General features: G+C 36.4%; 1 protein-coding gene across 6 annotated transcripts in view; it reads left to right on the top strand.

The window, feature by feature from the left end:
* The window catches only part of Ankrd44 (ankyrin repeat domain 44), a 329,913-nt gene that overhangs the window by 219,533 nt on the left and 104,599 nt on the right, over positions 1 to 5,781 (top strand). The gene's annotated exons all lie outside the window — the stretch shown is intronic.

Here is a 5,781-nt window from a genome sequence, read left to right as displayed (position 1 = left end):
AATAATAATAATAATAATATATATATATATATATATATATATATATATATATATATATATATATATATATATATATATAGCAGTTGGACACAATACCTGTTTTTTATTTATTTATTTTTATGTGGTGCTGAGGATTGAACCCAGCCACCTCGCACATGCTAAGTGAATGCTCTACCGCTGAGCCACAACCCCAGCCCCCGCCTCCCGCCCCCCAAATATTTTTTTGAAGTTAGCTCTACTCTGATTCCTACCACCTACATAATGGGGGAGAAAGGGTGCTTTCTCTTCACTCCAGGTCCCAGTGAAGAAGTTTCAAGGAGATTGCTCAAATATCTGATATGTGTCCCCTGCATTTTGTCAGGCACAGAGGACTAGCATGTGATAAATCTAAATACTGCATGACTCTGACCAGAGCTTGCTTGCCAGGCAATTAAATAAAAAGAATGCTATGTTTGAAAAATCACTCCACCCTGAACAATGATGGGTCAAAGTATATGTTTCCCAATGCTCAAATGTAATCTAAGGATAAGAGCTGGCCTGAGGTTCTCCTGGATCCTGCTCAAGAGGGCTGCCTGTCACAGTGGGGAGGCCCAGGATTCCTAAAATGGAGGGAAGAGTGTCAGCTACCAGCAGAGGGGTACAGGGAACTGCAGGAAAGAGGCGTCTATGATGGGGGTTGGTGGAGCACCCACCTCAGCATCTGAGAGAGAAACAATTATAAACATCTGACTAAGTAAGTCAGGATATCACTGTCAAGGGTGATCATTAGTAAGACCATTGTGCCAGCTGCCTGTGTGTCCTCTTTTTATCTGTCCCCTTTGGTCCTGGAAGAGGCAGAGGCAAAGGCAGAGGCAGAGACAGGCATTGAGGGAATGGGAGGAGAAAGAAATCTAGACTGGGAACAGAGAAGTTGGCCTTGGCCCTTTCCCCAGTGCAGCCTTTGTGGGAAGGTAAAGAGAGGCACTGATGTTAAACAGTACTTAGGGTTTGTGGTCATTACACTGGAATGGGTGTGTTAATTAACAATGTGAAGTTGTGTTTGTCACTAAAATGTTCTGAGAGCTTTGTATTCTTTGTTGGAGATTTTATCTGAGGTGGCAGGAAAACAAAGGAGCCTCATAAATAAGATTGTACCTGGTTTAGGGAAAAGGAGAATAGAGTTATTGTTTGATTATACCCATGACTCACTGGCTCAAACAAAGACACACACTTACAGTCATTATCTTAGGAAAGATTAACACCAGCTCTAAAGAAAAATAAACTGCTGTCCTTTAACTATATGTGAATTTAAATGTCAACTTTATGAGACATTAAGGTTCTAATAATGTCAAGAACATATTCGGCACCAGAAATCGTTGAATACACTGATGAATGGTAAAGTTTGATTTAGAAATAGACTTTAAATACTAGCTTTTTAATAATAAAATTTAAATACTAGTTTATAAGTATCACGATGACTCCTCTGTGTTAGGAAGATATTTCACAGAAAATGACAGGTGGGAGAGGAAATGAAATCTGCATTTCTGGCAAATGGTCTTTTCTTCAGATTTGATTATTTCTCAATACCAACTCATTTTATTGCAATATCACCTTCATGTTTTTCTTTTTCAAGATCTAAAAAGTTATACTAACATATTCAATTAGTAAAAAGACGCTCATGACATTAGAAGTCACACACACAAACACACACATACACACACACACACATCTCTGTAATTTCTTCTAGATGGATAATGAGAACTGAGGTATTCAGGGAATAGGCATTTCTGCTCCTGATATGAAAGTATCTAAGGACTCAGTGATATAGGACAATGGAAGATTTCTTTGAAGGGAGAAGACAGTTTAAAAGTCAATCTAAAAAAACAACAACAAAAAAAACAACAAAGAGACTGACCTTTCTTGCCTCACCCCTCAGCACTCCTTCCTTCCCTCACTATCTGCCTGACTGCCTGCCTTTCCCTTCTTTCCTCCAACTCAGTCACAAACCTGTTAGGCAGCTCTGACCAGGACAAGAAGACATCCCTGTTGGGGATGGATCCTTAGGAGGAGGATGTCAAGAAAGCATTCCAGGAATATTTGGAACCCCCTCAAGGAGGGTGACCTAAATGTGTTTATATCAAAAAACAGCTTCCATATATATGAAGCAAAAATTAAAGGAGTAAATAGAAAAATCCACAATTATAGTTAGAGACTGTAACTTCTCTCTCACAACAGTGGATAGAACACCTAGACAGGAGAACATCAGCATGTAGAACACTCAATAAACCATCAACCAAGAAGTTCTAGTCACTATTTACAAAACACTGCACCTAACAACAGAAAAATACATATTTTTTTCAAGTGCCTATTCACTGAATCATGAAACAAATAAAAAAATATAAAGGAATTGAAATCACATAAAATGTGTTCTCTGAACACAATGAAATAAAATTAGAAATCAGTCACAGATAAATACCAGAAAAATCTCCAACACCTGGAAATTTTAAACAACAGATTTGTAACTAATTCATGGGTCAAAGAGAAAGTCTAAAGGGAAATCCAAGAAACCCATTACACTAAATGAAAACAAAAGTTCAACAAATCAAAATTTGGGGACTCAGATAAATTAGTGCTGAAAAGAAATTTATAGAACTAAATTCTTATGTTAAAAAAGAGGAACCAATCATCTAAGGTTGGGGGGACTTTCTCAATTTGATGAAGAACAGCTATCATCATACTTAATTGTCTAAGACTGAATGTTTTCTTCCCAAAATCATGAAAAGCAAGTATTTCTGCTTTCATCACTCTTTTTCAACATTTTGCTGAAAATTCTATTCAGAAAAATAAGGCCAAAAAAGGAAATAAAAAGCCATAAAGAAAGGAAGAAATGAACTCTTCCTATTTGTAGAAGATATGATTATCTCCTAGAAAATCCCCCCAAAATCAACAAAAATCTTTTAGAATTCTTAAGTGAATTCAGCAAGATCACAGAATACAAGATAAACATACAAAAATCAATTATAATTTTAAATATTAGGAATGAACATGTAGACACTAACATTTAAAATAAAATGCTGTTTGCAGCTACTCAATAGAACATGAAATATGGGGCTTGTGTGCTGAAAAACACAAAATGCCGACCTTAGAAATCAATGAAAATCCTTAAAAAAGGGGGGAGAGGAAGGTATACTATGTTCATGGATGACAGGACTCAACACAATAAAGTTGTTAATCCTTCCCAAATTAATCTGTAGGTTTAAGGAAATTCATATGAAATTCCCAGCAAGATTTTTCTTTTTTATAAAGAGAATTTTATAGATAGAATTTTTTATTATAGATTTTTCTTAAACTTATATGGGATGTCAAAGTAACTAGAAAGCTGACACAATTTTGAAATATGTGGGAAAAATCAATCTGCCTAATCAAGAATTATTATATAGCTATAGTGATCACAACTTTGAGGTATTGGTAGGACAGACATACAAATCAAAGAACAGAATAAAACCAAATAAAGACTTAATTGATTTTTGGGTCCAAATATGCCCAATTGATTTTTAACAAAGACAAAAATAAATTAATGTAGAAAATATAGTTTATAATACATGGGCTAGAAGTAGTTGAAGATTTGTGGGTCAATTAAAAACTTTTGACCTAAGTCTGACATTGTATACAAAAATTAACTCACAATGGATTCACATACTTAGATAAAGCATAAAACCTAGACAAATCTGGGCTGGGGATATAGCTCAGTTGGTAGAGTGCTTGTGTTGCATTCACAATGCCCTAGGTTCAATCCCCAGCACCAAAAACCCACAAAACAACAACAACAACAACAACAAAAACCTAGATAAATCTTCAGGATCTATAGCTAGGCACAGGCTCTTGACAGCAGTTTTTTAAAAATTGTAAAGTTGGATTTCATCAGAATTAAAAACTTTGTGAAAGACTCTGTTAAGAGGATCAGAGGACAAGTTGCAGGCTGGGAAAAAATATTTTCAACCCACATATCTGTCTAAGGACTAGTATCTAAAATCTATTAAAAATTCTCAGAATCCAACAGGTAAGAAAATAGTCCATTAGAAAATGAGTAAAATACATGAATGTACGTTTCACTAAAAACAATATTCAGATGAAAATAGGTACTTGAAAAGATGTTCAATATCATTAGCCATTAGAGAAATTCAAATTAAAATTTCAGTGAGGTCTCACAATTAAAAATTAGTGACACCATCAAATGGTGGTGAGAATATAGATCACTCATGCACTACTAGTGGCAATATAAAATTGTACAGCCACTCTGCAAAGCAGTTTGGCAATTTCTTAAAAACGAAACATGCAACTTCCATATGACACAGCAGTGGCACCCCTGAGCATTTAATTAAGACATCAAAACCTAAAACCCATGCATATATTTATAGCAGCTTTATTTGTAACAGCCAAAAGCTTGAAATAACCCAGAAGTCCTTCAGTGGGTGAAAGGTTATGCTGTAATACATTCACATCATGGAATACTATTCAGCAATAAAAAGGAACAAATGATACATACAACAGCCTACAAGAATCTCCTGTGAGTGAAAAAAGTCAATCCAAAGGTTAACATACTGTATTATTCCACTTATGCAGTGTTAATGAAATTGCAAGTTATGGAAAAGAAAATAATTCACTTAGATCTGTCACTAATGGATAAAGTGGGAGGTTTGGGAAGCAAATTGGTGTGGCTATAGAAGGGCAACATGAGGGATCCATATGGTAATGAAATGTTCTATAACCTGACATTATCAAGGTGTCAGTATTGTGTTTCAATATCCTGTCTGTGCTACTATAGTTGTATAAGATATCCCCACTGGGGGAAATGGAGTTAAGTGTACCCAGGATATCTTTATACTATTACTTATAATTGCATGTGAATAAATGATTATTTCAGAATTAAGTTTATTCAAAGAATACATTTTTCTATAGAAAACTAAACTACTTTAGGAGAAAATAAGCAGCTTGGTAAATGAAGTAATTTAGCCCTCGGCTACATTGCTTTAATGAAAACCCACATGGAAATGCTACTGGAAACCCAAATTGGTAGCTAAGAATGTTTCATCTCTGCCATTAGACTGGGTACTCTGAGAAAAGCAACATTCCCACTCAGTTTTTCTGAAAAGCAGTTTAGCAAAGGGGTGCAGTGTGCAGGACCCAGAGCCAGATCAAATTCCACTTCTGCCTTTGACTAGACTAGCATTGTGACCTTGGTTGGCCTCTCTGTACCTTAGTGTCCTCATCTGTACAATATGCATAATGATGGTACCTATCTCATGTGGTTGTTGAGAAGATTCAATAAATTAATGCATGGTTAGCACCTAGAGCCATGCCTTTATCACACAGTGAGCCATTAACTTAATCCTGCATCTTTAACATCTGCATCACAGTGAATGGTATTCACTGTGAACACAAAGTGTTTGTTTTCTGAAAGAGTTAATGTAAGATGTAACTACAAGCTGGGCATGGTAGCTCAGGTCTGTAATCCCAGGGGCTCCAGAGGCTCAGGCAGGAAGATCATGGGTTCAAAGCCAGCCTCAGCAATGGTGAGACACCAAGCAATTCAGTGAGACCCTGTCTCTAAATAAAATACGAAATAGGGCTAGGACTGTGGCTTAGGGTTGAGTGCCCCTGGGTTCAATCCCAGGTACCCTCCCACACACACACACACACAAAGATGTAACCACTGGCATGCGTGCGGCCCGAGTTCGACCTCAGCACCACATACAAACAAAGGTGTTGTGTCTGCTGAAAACTAAAATATACATATTAAAA

The sequence above is a fragment of the Marmota marmota genome, unplaced genomic scaffold, assembly GCF_001458135.2.
Source record: "Marmota marmota marmota unplaced genomic scaffold, marMar, whole genome shotgun sequence".
Classification (NCBI taxonomy): Eukaryota; Metazoa; Chordata; class Mammalia; order Rodentia; family Sciuridae; genus Marmota; species Marmota marmota.
The sequence above is the reverse complement of the archived record's forward strand: the minus strand, read 5'-3'. Positions and strand labels throughout refer to the sequence as shown.